This window comes from Microtus ochrogaster, unplaced genomic scaffold (assembly GCF_000317375.1).
Source record: "Microtus ochrogaster isolate Prairie Vole_2 unplaced genomic scaffold, MicOch1.0 UNK92, whole genome shotgun sequence".
In the NCBI taxonomy this organism is placed as follows: domain Eukaryota; kingdom Metazoa; phylum Chordata; class Mammalia; order Rodentia; family Cricetidae; genus Microtus; species Microtus ochrogaster.
Genome location: NW_004949190.1, coordinates 268469 through 286686, shown reverse-complemented (window position 1 = coordinate 286686; position 18218 = coordinate 268469). Strand labels below are relative to the sequence as shown.

Below are 18218 nucleotides of genomic sequence, written 5' to 3'. Positions count from 1 at the left end.
GAGAGAGAGAGAGAGAGAGAGAGAGAGAGAGAGAGAGAGAGAGGTGTAATTACCTCCCCAATACACACACACTACTTGCTGTCACCGACTTATCTGTTCTTATTACAAGCTCTCTGCTGCATTTGAACAATGTACACCTCAACTTCTTGTGGCAACTTAGAGCCACTTCTGAGGTGTATGTTAGCTCTAAATTTGAGGTGGGAAATGAGCTTTGATTCCTTTTTAGAGCTACATAGAAAAAAAGAAGGAAGAAGAAGGACAAAGTGGAATTGGTCCAACGGGGACATATTCTGTTCTCCACTGAACTTATTCATGAGAAAGAACTGCAAATGTTCTTGGTAGGAGCTGTAGCAGCATCTGAATCCCATCACTTAAACATTTATCTCTTCTATATGTAGAACTAAATATGGCAGGCAGAAGGCTTGTTCGCGTGGAGGGCAGAACCAAGCCTCTATTATCATTAAGAGCGTTGCTGGCCCGCAATGATTTTTACAGCCAGCACTCTTCTTCTTAGGAGAAAAAGTGCATTTGATAAGCAACTTAAACATCAGTGATCTGTAGTGCTATCTAGCATGACTGAGGCACAAATGGAAGACAATTCTGGGGCAGGCTGTGAAAGGAAACATGAATCAGCCTCTCCCCTTGTACTTCTCATATTACTCACTTTCCCGGCCATCACAGAGTAGTCCCTATCAGCGTAATTTCCTCTTATTTAAGTGCATGTGATAGAAATGTCTGTTCCTTCTTAAATCAGTTCACAATCAGTGGGGAATAAAAATTCCTGGCCTCTTAGAAAGACACTTCCCTTATAGCCTGTGTTGCTGATGGCCTCATGGGGGATATTGTAACTCTCAATAGACCATCTCTTCTTGGAGGTCTTCCATACTTGTATTGAGGAATATTATCCATAAAACTTGGAGCTTTGTTGACAAAGCAAAGAAAGAAGATTTATGAGCCCTGTACCGATACTCTCTAATGTTTCCTTGAGTCTATTTGGTCCCAAGCCTTTTAATATTTGGTTGGTGTCACAGTAATTATGTAAAGGCACTGGTTTTGATCTAATATTTCAGATTGTAGTTAGATGGTGAGGCCACCATAGTGGTCATTCTTTACTGCCATTTCACCTGGCTGAACCTAAACCAAAATATGCGAAGTATAATCTTTACTAAAAGAGGAAATCTTGTAGTGTATGCTTCATGTATGATTCACACATGTGAGTGTTCATGCACAGACATTTATATTGATACTCTAACAACAAGTTAGGAACAGTGGAAATAACAATTCAATGGAAAATGTTCCATAAATGATCTAATTACTGTATTACAAATTCATCTCTGTGAAAAATTGGTAGCCCTATAATTTTTTTCTTAAATTATACCTCAGAAAGATAAGTATATACATGCTATCCATCCAGGTCATGTCAAAACATTTCTTAACAACAATGTCTTATCTTTTTAATGTCTAGATGTCAAAACATTTCTTTACAACGTCTTATCTTTTTATTGCCTACATCATTTTCAACTGCATGTATGTTCCATTGTTTAACTAACCGGCCTCCTACTTGTGGTATATATGTTGCTTTTAGTTTTTGACATTACAAATTAAGGGTATTAGTGAAACCCTTCAGATGCTAATGGATGTAGTTGTGAAGAATTTTTAGTTAAAGGGTATTTTCTATTTTGATCTGGATAACTGCTGTCAAATTGCTCTTCATTAAGTTGCTGCTGCCTATGGGTGAATGTTCATTATAATTCTTTTATCAAAGTGTTATTAATCTTTATATTGGAGGATCATCTCAATTCTATTTCATTTTGCCTTGATATTTTTCTATGTGATCTTTTCAATAACATTTTAGATTAAACTTCTTAATTACATTTTTCTTTTGAGCTTATTTATGTCCAAAATATTATTTTTGTCATTTCAAATAGTGCTTGTGCAAGTTGTATTTGTATATGAATTTTAAAATTCTGCATCGTCAGAGCTGTATTCCTTTCCTCTGTGGCTACTGAATTTCCTGGAAGATCTCTCCCACCATATATTATTGCATTTTCTTTTGGAGTTTATCCATATTTCTCTGTTCCATGTAAAATTTAGACTCATTTATGGGATGCAATAGAGAATTACTTTTTAAGCCTCTGGATGGTAGATCTGTAAGAACTGTTTATGATCATTTTATATTAACTATTCCAGAATTTCTATGAGTGGAAATTACTGTATTTTTAAAGGGGAAAAAGTTCTTCAAGGTAAAGAGACAAATTTTACATTTTACTGTCTAGTACAGAAAGGAAGGCATAAGAGTACATGAAAAGGACGATTATTTTTAAATTTTATAGAGCGGAGAAAATGTCCAAATATAGAAGTGTTAAGCTTTTCATCTGCTCATACTGTCTGTCTTTTTACTCGAGGAAGCCTCAGTTTTTGATTTTTCAGGTGCTGGTTAGAATAGAATCTTTTAAGTTCAGGAGCTTGTTTGCTCTCCTTTCTGGAACAGCCAGGGTGGGATGCATGTGAGGTACCCTGATGGTCGGAGATCTTCCCTCAATTGCTGTGGCAACACAAAGGATTTTAGGAAAAATGCTTTGTATGCAGAAAACTCTTTCTCACAAGGCATGCTGAAGGCTTGTGTTGCCACTTGCTGCTAGCTAATTAGCCAAAGTTATCGTCGCTTTCACAAGCAGGAAGACAGGCTAAGGACACCAGGAAATACTGATAGTGCACTGGAATGGCTAAATGAGCCATTTGTTGCTTATGCAAAAGTTTGCTACTGTCCAGCATCAACAAAGTTTGAGGTCTTTAGCCAGGAACAGATCTTTCTATAACTCCATTATGCTCTGTTGTTAAAGTTGTAGTCAATGAGGCCAGGAAGCTCTTTTGAAGTTCAAAGGAGCGTAACATTCACAGCATAATATTCATGCAAATATGGGACAAATGGGCTGACAAGTTTGCCCCCTTTGGCAGCTCTAACTAAGGTAATGAAGTATTAATCAAAGTGAACTTGAAGAACTGAGTTGTGAAGAATATTTTATTATATGTTTCTAACGAAGCAGACTAGTCTGGCAGAGTTTCTGGAGACAAGAATGTGGCACATGGATCCATTCCTGCCCTGTAAAAGTAAACTGAATCTCTGAGAGACTAGATTCTCACTCATTTCTCTCCTCCAAACTAAAGCCTACAAACATTTATGCTTGGATTAAGTAAAATGGGACTTTAGAATTCTCAGGAAAGGAAAAGCAAGCCACCAGCAGAGAAAGAGAAGGAAAAGGATTAGCAAGTTGGACATAGGCAATTTGTGGCCTTGAAGGCATCTGCTGTATCTCTGGTGAAAGCCAGAAATAGAAGCACAAGTTTTCTAGGATCGCCCCAGCATTTCATGTGATTATTAGCAATTAAGAAGAAGCAATAAAGGGAATGATACCTATCAAAGTTTGTGTAGATGAAAGAGGAAGAAGAAAGGGGCCCATAAAATCAGGTGCATTTTATCAGGCATGGTACATGTGCCTGTAATTTCAGCACTAGAAAGACTGAGTTTAAGTGAGTTACAGCCAGGCTGGGCTGACATAGTGAGCACTTTCTTCTTTTAATTTTATTTTAAAATTTATTTATTTTACATGCCAGCCACAATTTCTGCTTCCTCCTCTCCTCCCATTCCCTTCCCCCACCTCCTTTCTACCCCACCCCATCCATTGGTCAGAAAGGAAAAGGCCTCCGCTGGGAAGTCCACAAAGCCTGGGTATCAAGTTGAAGCAGGATCAAGCTCCTCCCCCTGCACTAAGACTGAGCATGGCATCCCACCATAGGGAGTGGGTACCAAAAAACTAGCTCATGTGCCAGGGACAGCTCCTGGTCCCACTTACACAGGCCCCACAAACACACCAAGCCATACAACTGTCACCCGCATGCAAAGAGCCTGCCAGTCAGGTACCCTCTCTGCTATTGCTAGGAGTCTTAGCTGGGGGTCATCCTTGTGAATTCCTCGGAGTTTCACTGGCACCAGGTTTCTCCCTAAACCCCTAATGATCCCCCTCTATCAAGATATCTCTTTCATTGCTCCCCCTTTCCATACCACCCCCAACCCTTCCAACCTGATCCATCCATCCCCCATGCACTGCTCTTTACCCCACCCCAACTTTATTCAGGAGATAGGAACCTTGTCTTAATCCCCAGACAGCTTAATATTTTTCAAAGTAAATTTTGGATTTTTTTATGATATAGGAGCATGATGACTTTGAGATTAGCCTAGACTCAACCTGTTGATTTACAGCTATCTTCTGTACTTGGGGAATGGTACCCTCTAGATCATCAATTTTCCTATCACTGCAACGGAAGAAAGAGTAATCCCCATTGGATTGCTTCCCTCCCCCCTTGCTGTGATAAAATACCTGACAGAAGAAGCAAGGTTAGGGAAGGAAGCCTTTCTTTGACTCAAGAGTATGGTCCACTGCCGCAAGGTGGACAGGGCAGCAGGGATGCGAGGCAACTGGTCACACGGAGTCTGTGCTCAGGAAGCAGAGAGGGACCAATGCTGCTACTCAGCACCCTTTCTTCTGTTCGCTCAGATGGGGACTGGAGCCCATGGGATAGTACTGCCCTCAGTTAGGAGAGTTCTTCTCACACTGGTTAAACTCATCAAAAAGCCCATCACAGGGATCCCAGAGATTTGTTTTCAGAGTATTTCTAAACCCCATCAAGTTGATGGTCAAGATCAGCCATCAAAGTCAGCAGAATTGTTTCCATATTGTCTGGGATAAGATTAACTTTCAATAAATGATAGCCATTATAGAAGCATTTTTAAAAAGCCAAATTACATGGTCCACTAAATCTTGAGATGAAAAATAGAAACAAAATGGGACCAACTGACTTGATGCAAAGACAGGTTGCTGTGAATGCCAGCCAGAGTCAGAACTAAAGCCCAGATCTCCAAAGACAATATTCTCTTCCCTATACCAATTTGCCTCTGGAAATTCTTTGAATAAGCCAGTTCGTTTTCTTGAAATTAAGCCCAGCTTTTTACATGTGGCAGCAACTTAATATATGAGTGATGATCTAAGTGAATGAATAAAGGCCTTTGTAACTATGTTTCCTTAAGAGAGGCATGTACCCTTTGGGACTTGAACCAAAGGCTGAGGATAGAATTCAGAGGTAAAGTGAGCACCCAGCAGGTACAAGGCTCTGAGTTTATCTCCAATACAACTGCAACAATAATAACAACAACAAGACTGAGGCCGGGGCTGGAGACTCACACGATGAGGAAGACTGTTGGCTGAACAGGAATGATGCCTTGAGTTTGAATCCTTAGTAACTCATGTAAAAACCCAGGTGTGGTCATGTGTGTCTGTAACCACAGCAATGTGTGGACAAAGATAGTAGTCCATGACTTGAGTTCTGTCAACCTAACTCCACATTCACTGAAAGACTGTGTCTCAAAAGAATATGTCAGAGAGTTATAGAACAAGACTTCCAGTGTCTTCCTCTGGCGTCTGTGATCTAGGCGTGCCTGGGCACACATACATGCCCACACTTGTTGGAGGAGGCCAGACTTCCCACTGCACACATTTGTATCACATGTGTATATCACACACATATGCCATATATACTCATACACACATAAAGATATAGACACAAATAAAAATAAAATTTCAATTCTCAAAAGGCAGACTCAGATGAAAATTATTCAGAAACCTAAATAAGCCAAATGAAAATTCTAAGAAAGATTAAAAGTATGTTCCTGGGTAGAATTCTTACATTCTGGACAGAGAACAAAACATGAGAGTAGGTTCTGTGGGGATGAGGCAAGAGAAGTTATGACTTTGGTTTTGTGTATTTTATTTTACACAAACCACCTGGACTTTTAATAATATCACAAAGTCACTCTGAAGAGAATTTTATTCATTTAAGATTTATAGCTTGACTACTTCCAAAAATATTGAATATGTTTAGAGATGAAAGACATAGAAGAACGTAATGATTTTTAAAGATGAAATGAAATCTAGGCCATGTAAAGAAGAAAGAGTAGATACAGTTAGCATGTTGTTAGGTAGATTGGAGCATCCTTTTTCGAAATTTGGCTTGCACCTTCTCAGTAAAAAAGAGAGCAACTTCAGGTTTGTTGAAAAGTAACAGTAACATCTATAGAGTAGTCTTGTCTCCCATTTACTTAAGCTGTATTGATCATGAGATGCTCAAATAAAGCATATTCGATGTGGTACAAGGAGAACAGCTGTAAGCCGTGCCACATAATATAAAGAGGAATTCTTTGTTTGCTTTTTTGTTGAGGGGGGCGGGATTCGAGACAGGCTTTCTCTGTAGCTTTGGGGCTGTCCTGGAACTAGCTCCCAGGCTGGCTTCAAACTTACAGAGATCTGCCTGCCTCTGCTTCCCGAGTGCTGGCATTAAAGGTGTGCACCACCACCACCTGGCTAGTATTTCTTTATTATCCATCTGTCCTAGTATTGGCTTCATTGCTGTGAAGAGACATCATGATCATGACAACTCTTATAAGAGAAACATTTAATTGAGATGGCTTGCTTATAGCTTCAGAGGTACAGTTCCTTCTCATCACAGCGGGGAGCATGGCAGTGTGCAGGTAGATGTGGTGCTGGAGCTGAGAATGCTACAATTTACGGGCAACAGGAAGTCAATTGATTGTTACACTGAGAGAAACTTGAGCAAAAAAGGCCTAAAAGCCAGCCCCAATGGTGACACACCTACTTCAGCAAGGCCACACCTCCTAATAGTACCACTCCCTTTGTGGGCCATTTTCTTTCAAACCACCACACAATCTGTAAAGGAATATGGCAGAAATTAAGTAATAATGAAATAACTATCTTTCAGAAATGATGAGACAATGTGGTCCATCTATTTTATTTAACATTTAATGACATTAGTTAATTGACTATTAGACTAATAACAACTGTAGGTATTGAAAGAAACTTTACATTAGCATGGTTGTTTTTCTAGCACAGATGCTCACTGATAAAGATTCAGAAAATATATAAACATGTGAGAAAAACAGTCATAATCTTAAAATCTGCAGATAATCATAGGTGATTGTTATAGCTACTTATAGAGTCCTTTTTTCTAAGCTCAAAATACATACATATTAAATAAAAGACTCTTTAAACCAATTTGAATCAGTGTTTCTTATGTTGATTCACAGTTGTAATCTCTAAAATGTACTAACACTGAACATATATTCTCATGCTGTCCAAGAGAAAAAAGTTGATTCTATTATGAAATGTTCAAGAGCCCAACTTGTGCTCTTGATCAAACAGAAAATATTCCTAGTCAAACAGAAGGTCTCCTTTAGCTAAAACTTGTGAAGCTGAGGTGCTGATAGGAAGGACTCTTTTTTAAAACAAGAACTTGGATTTTTGCCCACAGTCCTACGCCATATGACATGGAACAAATTTCTTAGCCAGAAAAAATTTCAGATCAGGTTTCACCAGCCAAGTAGCCTTTCTGTAAAAGGATCTCCCGGTGGCCTCTAGAAAGACTAATGAGAATACCATCCACTCTCAGTCATCCATGCTAATAAGAGATAGAAAGACACGATGAATTGAAATTTCACGGCATATCGCCAGTTCTCATCTTAGCCAATGGTGTTAACTTCCTCCAGTGTTAACCATCTTTGAACTATAGACTCTTTTATCCCCATTGTGTCTGAGTTCCTACTAGTAGAAAACTGAAGTAGCTACAAAGCAAATAAAGAGGGGGACATGATATGTGTATGGTACCTCTCATGGGTATGGTGTTTTATTTTTGTTTAGTTGTTTTGTTCTCTCTCTCTCTCTCTTTCTCTCTCTCTCTCTCTCTCTCTCTCTCTCTCTCTCTCTCTCTCTCTGTGTGTGTGTGTGTGTGTGTGTGTGTGTGTGTGTGTGTGTGTGTGTATGTAAAATTGAATTATGTTAGGGCATATGACCCAGCAAATATGATTGAAATGGATGAAGGAATAAGTCATAACAGCAGAATGAGGAATTTGACTTCTTAGGTTTCCTTTTTCACTGTTTTTTTTTTTTTCACAACTGGAAACAAGGTTCTTTTGAAGTCCTGAGGGAAAGAGACAGAATCTTCAACTCTAAAACCTCATGTTAGGGAAATAAACAAATTATGTAGCTACTGTACATTGTGATTCAACTTTGATAAATGGGCAGGGGGAAAGTACTTATGTGTTTCTTTTCCCCCTCAGTGTTCTAGGAGCTTTTTAAAGAAATTAATAATTAAAAAGGAATTTGTTTACTTGGTCTGTCTACTTCATATAACTCGTAGCAAAGATTCATTTTTCCCTTTCCACTGACTGTATGTGTCATAGTAGAATAAATATTATTGTAATACTGACATAGTGATGTGTCTACAGTAAGAGCTGTTATCAAAAACAGTTCATGGGAATGTCTTCTTGGCTTTGGACTAGTGATAGAGTTCTTGACCCTTTGACCTACTCTGGGGAGAGGGGCAGAGCACTGATGGCACAGATGTGCGTTTCTGTGGCTATTTACGTTTTGTATCGTTCCTGTTAACAGGGGATACCAAAGTAGCAGGAATTTCCACTTCTAATTAAGGCCAGCTGAGCTATTGGAAAACTAGCTATAAGGATGCTGGTTGAAGGTCCATTTCACTTCTTAGTTGGATTCCTTTGGGACTCTCAGATACCAGCAGTTAGTAGTAAGTCATTCCTTCTGCAGCTGATCTCTCTCGGATATTGACAATGGGTTGCTGACTTTTCTTCTTCATCTTTCCTAGAGATTAGTGTAGCATCCATGTTTCAACAAAATCAGCACATTTGTGCTGGCTGGCATTTTAGGTGTGGTTGAATATAAATTGTAGCTCATTAAATTCTTTCCTGGGTGGTGTCAAAAGTTTTTGAAGTCCAAACTTATAAGCATATGTTAAAGATGGATTTATCCTAGTTTTTGAAAAGTGATAATGTTCAGTGTTCTCTTGGAGAAACATTTATGATTATAAAAACCACTCCATTTTGAGCAACGTTAAAATATTACTTAATGACTCATGTTTAATTTTATTAAATGCTTGAAAAAAAATCACTATCAGTAATTGCCAAAGGATCATTTAAAAGCAACAATATTACTATTTAGCTCCTTGCCTTCCCCTGATCTCTTTCTTTTTCTTCATTAAGGATTTCTTGGGCATAATTAGCTAAATATCATATCATTGACATAAGACCAATGTATGTGATGTAAGGCCATTATATTTGCATTAAAATTCGTTTTCTATCAGCAGTAGTATTTTGAGTAAGGTTTTTGCAGTCTCTGATAGTGTAATTTGGAAGACAGTGGGATAGTAATGTGGCTTCAATAAGTTGTTAGCGTATAGAGGAAAGATTTGTAGGTTTACAAGGAAGGAAAGGGTATTTTAACTTCGAGTAACTTTTGTCTTCCGAAAAATATTGCCTTTGCTCAAGAGAGCTACTCTAAACCTTACGTTTTGTCACTGATACAGATCCAGAAGTTCAAGTTAAGCATTGTCCATCTAATAATTTGGAATGTCGCTTCTTTCATTTATTTCTTTCATTTGTGTGGTGACTTGGTGCGACTGGAAGTCAGAGTCAAACTTGCAGAAGCCTCTGTGCGTCTTCCAACATCTGGGTCAGTGGGCTGATCTCTGGTCGTTAGACTTGGCAGCATGTGCCTTTGCTCACAGAGCCAGCCCACTGATCCATTATGAATATAAGTCTTAGAATGTGTAAAGGCATTTGAAACTCATGTTTAGGTAGGTTGTTTGATTTTAGTGACTTTCAAAAATCTTTCAAAAGTCTAAATCTTCCATTATCCCATTTGTTCACTAAATCACGCAGAGACAAACCATCCAAACATGCAGATCACAGCTGATAGCAAAAATTCATCCAACTTAGTATTTTAAATGGGTAGATCTGATAGCAACCATGGAGTGAACTAATCCATGCAAGAGTAGAATAAAATACATAGTATGCCCAGTCTATTTTTATGTACACTATGGATTTACACTCAAAATGGGTTGTAAGTTCCTTCAATTCAAGTATAGTAGCCCTAGATACATATGACTATACCAAACTAATTATTCTGCTTGAAGGAGTTGTGTTTGTGAGTTTGTATTCAAGTATACCAGTTGTTTCTAAAACACTGATAGAAGTTTTATATGTAGAATGCAAATCGTGTGACTATTTGTCAGAGTGAATATAAATTTATTAACAAAATATACACTTTCTTGTCACTAACAAGAGGGTAGGGAAAGATTCCTCATATAGACATTGGTGTTGGGAAATTCATGATCATTGCTCAATAGCTAAAGATTTTGGGATTGCTGAGATATTTCTAAATTCTATCTGTATAATGAAGCTGTGTTTCTAGACTTGCCTGAAAACCACATATGTTCTGTGTAAAAACTATTTTCTTAGTTTCCTATGTTCTTTCAGTGCTAACATGGTCCTGAATACCCATTCTAACTCAGAAAAAAATAGCTTAATGTAAATTGTTAAGGAGAATGACAATACTGTAAAATTTGAAACAAAAATTATTAATGAAAATGAATACATACGAAGCCTTACTGATAATTTTAAAAGTACCGGTTTCATTATTCCCTATAGAATTTCTGATGTTTAAAGTAACTAAAATATTCATTGCGGGCCTTTCTCACCCTCTGATAATGGGAGCATAGGTTAGTATAGCTTTTCTGGGAGAAAGTTTGACAATATAGATCAAGAATTTAAGAATATGCACAACTTTTGTTTTTTTTAAAAGATTTATTTATTTATTTATTTATTTATTTATTTATTTATTTATTATGTATACAATATTCTGTCTGTGTGCATGCCTGCAAGCCAGAAGAGGGCACCAGATCTCATTACAGATGGTTGTGAGCCACCATGTGGTTGCTGGGAATTGAACTCAGGACCTCAGGAAGAGCAGTCACTGCTCTTAACCTCTGAGCCATCTCTCCAGCCCCCTATGCACAACTTTTGGCCTCAAGAAATCTACATCTTAGAATTTGTATTAAGAAAACAGCCAGTGTAGGAATACTTGCCATGAGACTTTTAAAAATAGAAATGTCAACAGTATAATTGGCCAAATAGATAATTGTCTAATGCTAAAGTTAAACTATATATTGATATAGAATAGTGTACCTAGACTCAGAGTATGAGAGACTATTTAATGTAATAGCAATATTCTCATCATGGCATGTCATTTTGTAACAGAAATTATACATACATGAGGTTTGCATAAAAAGTTAGGAGTTTCTAGTTTCTTGCCTAATATGCAAAGGGCTCCAAAGTTTTCAATTCTATTATGTCAGAAAGTACCTAAGTGAATTAAAGATTAATGATTCTTCTTAGATCCAGTAAGATGGGAGATGGAATGAAAGTATATAGATTGGAATGGAGGAAAAAAAACCATGTGACTTTGCATGCATAAAATTCCAAACTATCAAGATTAATGTATAAAAATCAATTGCTTTCCTATATACTTGCAATGAACAAGAGGAATTTGAACTAAACACATGTATTATTACTTAGCTTAACACTCTTAAAAATAAAATGCATATATGTAAAATCAACAGTGCATCTAATGAAAACTATAAGACTTCGATGAAATAAAAACAGGAACAAATAATTGGAGAGATAATTCATGTTTGTGGGTAGAAATGTTAAAGATTGTTAGTGTTGGGTTTTTTTATAATTTAATGTGGAGTTCAATATCAGTCAAAATTGTAACAGATCTTTTTGTGGGTATTGACAGAGTGACTCAAGTTTGTGTGAAAAGGAGAAAGATACAAAACAGCAAAAAATACTGAGAAATAACAATAACAAAGTCACCAATAATACTTCACTTCAAAACTTGTTGTATAAGCTGGAACAATGAAGACTGTGATGCTGGCCAAAGGAAAAATAAATAGATCAATACAACACAACAGGAAGCCCAGAAATAGACAAGTATAAACATTGTCAGGAAACTTTCAACAAAGAAGGAAAGTTGTAAATGAAAAGGGGGAGGGAAATAGGTAGTCATTTCAATAGATGGTGCTTGAACAGCTAAACACCTATATCCCCAAGTAAACAAATTAATGAATTGAGCCATAGTTCTTACTTACTTACAAAAGCCTCAGCATGTATCACTGAACAAAGTCTAGGTGGCTGTGTGGCTTTGGCAATGATATTTTAAATAAAACATCAAAGGCGCAATTCATGAAAGAACTGATAGACTACACTTTGTTAGAATTAAAGATTTTTGCTTCTATAAAAGACATAGAATCAACAAATAGTACATTCTAAAATGGAAAGCACCATCCCAGGAGAGCGCTCTGAGTAACTGCACCAAACATTTAAGGATAAAATTACATGAGTTCTCTATGGTGTGTTCCAGAAGATAAAAGCAGAAGGAGTGCTGACTAACTCATTCCCTGATTGCCATATTTCTGTGACTCCAAAGAGTAGACAGAAACATTGCAAGAAAATAGTAAACCAACAGCTCCTGTGAATATAAGTTCAAGAATCCTTGGAACTTTTAATTAATTCAGGAACTGGAGAGATGAATCGATGGTTAAAAGCTTTTTCAGAGAACAGGAGTTCCTAACCCATAAGGGTACGGTAAAACTATTTGTAATTCCAGGCCCATGGGACTTGGCTCTCTCATTTGGCCTCTGCGAGTACCCATATGTGTATCCCCCCATGCACGAGCACAAACACGGTCATGAAAATAATTAATACATTGACTCCAACAATGTGTGGAAATAATGATTTGATACAAACAAGTGGGGTTTATTGCAGATATGTGAGATCCAACATTTAAAAATAAGTTAAGGTATTCTATCATATCAACAGACTGAAGAAAATAAACATGATTTTATCAAAAACTGGAAAGAAATAATTTAATAAAATCGAATATTATCTAGCATTCTATGGATAAAGGAGAACTTACTCATCTTGACAAAGAACAGTCAGCATCACACTTAATGCTGCGACATGGGATGCTATCCCCCTAAGATCAGAAATAAGGAATAATATACACTCAGACTTTTTTAACCTTTTACTAAAGGTCCTAGATAATGAATAAATCATGTATACAGACTGAAAGAAGTAAAACTACCTTCGTTTACAGATGTTGTAATTATTCATATAAAAATCCCCAAAGTTCTAGAGGGATGATACAGTGATTAAGAACACTTACTGTTCTTGCAGGAAACCCAAACTTTATTCCCAGCACCCACGCCAGGTGGCTTACAACTGCCTATTAACTCTAGCTGCAGGAGGTCTAATGCCCTTTTACAGCCTCTTCAAACACTTGTACACACACACACACACACACACACACACACACACACAAATTTAAATAAAATAAGTGTTCTTTTAAAACCCAAAGAAATAACAATGGTGCAAAAGCTTCTGCAACAACACTCAACAAGATTGGAAGATAAAAATTTAGTATACAAATTTCAATTATTTTCTAAATATTATCATCAATGAACACATAAAATTAAACTTTAAAACCTCATTGCCATTTACATTAGTACCAAATGAAGTAAATGCACGGGCATCAATATAACAAAATGTGTGCAAGATCTCTGTGAGGAAAGCTACGAACACTGATGAAATAAATGAGCTAAACAGAAAATGGGTAGAAAAACACATAGTTGCCAGGTATCAGTTCTTACCTCATTCTAAAATTTAAATGAAAGGTAAAATACCCTGAATAGCTAACACTTTTGAGGGAGGCATCAAAGTTCTGACCCTATACAACTTCAATACTGATGTAAAACTGTAGTAATGAATATAGTGTGGCTTAGTGGCAGAATAGAGAAATAGGTGAATATAACATAATACAGAGACAATAAATAGAACAGAACATATGTAGCTGGCTGAATATTTTTCACTAAAGAAATAGAGAAAATTCATAAGAATAAAGGCTACCCTTTTGCAAAATAAAATGCATCTACCATGAAACTTCTAGAAGGTAACATAACAAAATTTGGGAGAAATTATATTTGCTATTGGGCCTTGTGATACTATCTCTAAAGCATGTTCTAAGAGAAAGAATTAATAAGTTGGACTGGTTTTAAAGTACAACATTCCGCTCTGAAGAAAATATTATAATAGAATGGAATGATGGGTCAATATCTGTGTTTTACAGCATGGAGGGAACTCTGAAAGTTGTCAAGAAAAATATGAACAATTCAATTGATAAAAGGATAAAATATCCAAAAAAACAGTTGACTAAGAAAAACATGCAGGTGACAAATGAAGAGATGTTCAAATTATATGCCACTAAGGAAGAACAAAATAAGGGACCATGACTGGACAAGGTGTCTTATTCTCTTTAATACCAGAACTTGGGAGACATAGGCAGAGAGATTTTTATAAATTTAAGGCCAACATAATCTATATAGAACATAGGGATACATTGTTACACCCTATATGTTGTATTGATTTTTTTTAAAGACAGTGCTATGTGCTTATTATAATTGCCAGACACTGAGGATAACAAGTGCTGGTTGGAATATGGAGCAACAGAAACTCATTGATGGATATTCTAAATTCATTTCTGTGGCTGTAATAAGACATCATGACCAAAAGCAACTTGGGGAAGATGGGAATTATGTTACCTTACAGCTTATCGTCTTTTGAGAAAGGAAGCCAGGAAAAGAAAGCAGAGCAGTAATCTGGAGTGAGAAACTAGAGTAGAGTCCACAGATGAATGCTACCTACTGACTTGTTTCTCCTGACTTGATCAACATTCTCTCTTATGCAACCCAGGACTACCTGAGGAGGAACACTGTCCACAGTGGGATGGACACTTCCACTTCAATCATCAGTCAGCAGAATGCCCCAGCAATTTGCCTATAGCCCAATCTGACTGGGGGAATATTCTCAATTGAGGCTTCTTTTTCTCAGACAAATCTAGTTAGTGCCAATTATATAAAACCTAACCAACACAATTGACTCCTTTTCAACTTGACATGCAAACACATCACTATTAAACTATAAACTTTCCTTTCTTGTTTATCCCCAAAATGCCATCTTAATAACATAATATAAAACATAAATAATTTTAAAAGCCCCATATTCCTTAAAATATCTCAATACTTAAAGGCTGAAATTCTTTTTTAAAGTATTCCAGGTCTCTCTAAAATTTCTAACTCTCAAGTATGGGCTTCTGAAAAATCACAAGTTACATCCTTTTTTTTCCCAACAAGGTGAAAGAACTAGGGCACAGTCACAGTCAGATCAAAGAAAACCCAAACTTCAACCATGTAAACAAATTCAGTTCTTGCTTTGTAAGTTCCACTCACAATCCTTTGAGCTCCAAAGGGCCTGCTACTCTCCACTTCTCCAGGTCTACCATCTGTGGCATACATAATTTATCTTCTATGCTCAGGCCAGCTCTACTTCATAGTTGTAGCTCTGCTTGGAAGTTGTCCCATTGTACTGACACGTACACTTTGCTAGAGTCCCCACTGCAACTGAGACTCCTTCTCCATCAGTCTCTTCAAACCTCTATTCAAGGAGTCTGTCCCTGCCAGTGCCAAGCCTTGGTTGTTTTCTATGACCCATTAGTGCCTTCAAAACCAGTACCTCCTGTGTGACTCTTAGACATTATTAAGTCTGGTTGCCAGCATGAGATGCAGACTTGACAAGCTTGTACCACAGCTTCAGTGTGCTGACGAACAAGAAAAAAAATCCTATCAGAAGATGTCTCCTCAATGATGCTGGGTCTTAATCACAATTGATTTCTCAGTCCCAGTTTACCACAATAAATTTTCCCATTGAAGTAAATATTTTTCCTCTGTGGTGGGGTCTCTTAATCTTCACAACTTATTCTTCAGGCTTTTTTGTTGTTTTTGTGTGTGTGTGTGTGTGTGTGTGTGTGTGTGATAATTTCTTGGTGTCTTTTAACTTTTGATTTAAAATGGATTTTTTTCCTCACCGTTCTGATTACAGTTTCCTCTCCCTCTATTCTTCCCAGTTCTTTCCCATCTCCCTTCCCATCAGGGTCCACTCCATTTCTGACTCTCATTAAGCAAAAGCAGGCTTCTAAGAGATAATAACAGAACGTAAGAAAATAAAATATAATAATCTAAAACAAAAATTATCATATCCAAGTTGGGCAAGGCAAACGAAACAGAAAGAAAAGAGCTCAAGGCATAAGAAACAGAGACCACGCCAACATATTTGGGAGTCCCATAAAAATGCTAAACTGAAAGATATAATATATATGGGATGGATTTGGTGCAGATCCATGCAGGCCCAAAGTGTTCATATGATCTTTGCTCAGGAGATTTAGAAGGACTTGTTCTGGTGTTCTTAATCGGTGAACCATCTCTCTAGTCTAGAAGTTCTGTTGGTCCTTCCTTCCTTCCTTCCTTCCTTCCTTCCTTCCTTCCTTCCTTCCTTCCTTCCTTTTTGCCTGGCCTTGAACTCACAGAGACTCTGTCTCCCAGACCAGTAATTCTTAATTTTGACTGAGTCTTATTTTATGGTATATCATGTGTGGACTATGGGATTGGCCTGTCTGAAACAAGTCTTTTTTTTTTTTTTTTTTTTTTTTTTTTTTTATTTTTTTTTTTGGTTTTTTCGAGACAGGGTTTCTCTGTCCTGGAACTAGCTCTAAAAATTTCCACCTCCTATCCTCCTCCCATTTCCCTCCCCCTCCCCCTCTCTTCCTCTCCCTTCCTCTCCAGTCCAAAGAGCAGTCAGGATTCCCTGCCCTGTGGGAAGTCCAAGGTCCTCCCCCCTCCATCCAGGTCTAGGAAGGTGAGCATCCAAACAGACTAGGCCCCCACAAAGCCAGTACATGCAGTAGGATCAAAACCCAGTGCCATTGTCCTTGGCTTCTCAGTCAGCCCTCCTTGTTCGACACTTTCAGAGAGTCCGGTTTGATCGTATGCTCCATCAGTCCCAGTCCAGCTTGCTTTGGTGAGTTCCCATTAGATCAGCCCTGCCGTCTCAGTGGGTGGGCGCACCCCTTGTGGTCCTGACTTCTTTGCTCATGTTCTCCCTCCTTCTGCTCCTCATTTGGACTGTTGGGATGGAGGAAGGGTGGATATGGGAACAGGGAAGTATATATCTTAATTAAGAGAGCCATTTTAGGGTTGGCAAGAGACTTGACTCTAGAGGTCCATGGAGATGTCCCCAGCTAGATCCTTGGGCAGCTGAGGAGAGGGAGCCTGAAATGGCCCTATCCTATAGCCATACTGATGAATATCTTGCATATCAACAAGTCTTTTTCTAGATAACAAAGATATTCTCCTATGCATTCTTCTAAGAATTTCAATATATTAAATTTTAAATTGAAATCTATGACCTACCCTTCTTTCATTTTTATTAGCTTCTTTTTGTTTATTTCTTTGAGAAAAGGCTTCTCTGTGTAGCCTGGGCTGTTCTGGAACTCACTCTGTAGACCAAACTGGCCCCAAACTCACAGAGATCCGCCTGCCTTTGCCTTCTGAGTACTGGGATTAAAGGCATGTGCCACCACCGCCCAGCTTTAGTAGCTTTTATTAGTTATGCAAACTAATTGGTTTCATAATTCCTTTTCATACATATGTAAAATATACTTTGATCATTTTCAATTCCTTATTGTTATATCTGTTCCCTTTATTCTTCCTATTTCTCTACCTCTAAGCCCTATTTCTACTTTCACATATTAGCTTTTTTCTTTTTAATTATTGTTTTATGTTTATATACATGCACACATATAAATACAACAAGCTGAGTCCATATATCTTGCTCATATGCATACATTTTTAGGGCTGACCACTCAAAATTGTATAACCACTTAGGGCATCAGTTCTCAAACTGTAGGTTGTGACATCTTTGAGGGTCAAATGACCCTTACACAGGGGTCATCTAAAAGCATCCGAAAACATAGATCTTTACACTATGATTTATTACAGTAGAAAATTACAGATATGGACTATCAACAAAAATAATTTAATGGTTGGGGGTCACCATAGCATGATAAATTGTATGAAAGGGTTACAGCATTGGGAGGCTGAAAACTACTGATTTAGGACTTTATTCCTAAGGAAATCTGATTTCCCCTCCTTAGCAGTAAGTAATTAATTACCTACAGTCCTTCATTTAGGGGTGGAGTCCTGTGAAATTTCCAGCATCAGTGCTTCTGGTCTATCTGTGTTGTCATTGCATAAGTCTTGTTTAGGCAACCATTTTGTTAAGATATCATGGGTGCAGCCTCTCTGTCATATCTAGAAGATACTATTTTTGCAACCGGTAT

The 18218-nt window shown here is 37.5% G+C and overlaps 1 protein-coding gene across 2 annotated transcripts in view; it reads left to right on the top strand.

Annotated features, from left to right (window-relative positions):
• The window catches only part of Chrdl1 (chordin like 1), a 116927-nt gene that overhangs the window by 4944 nt on the left and 93765 nt on the right, over positions 1–18218 (top strand). The window lies entirely within an intron of this gene.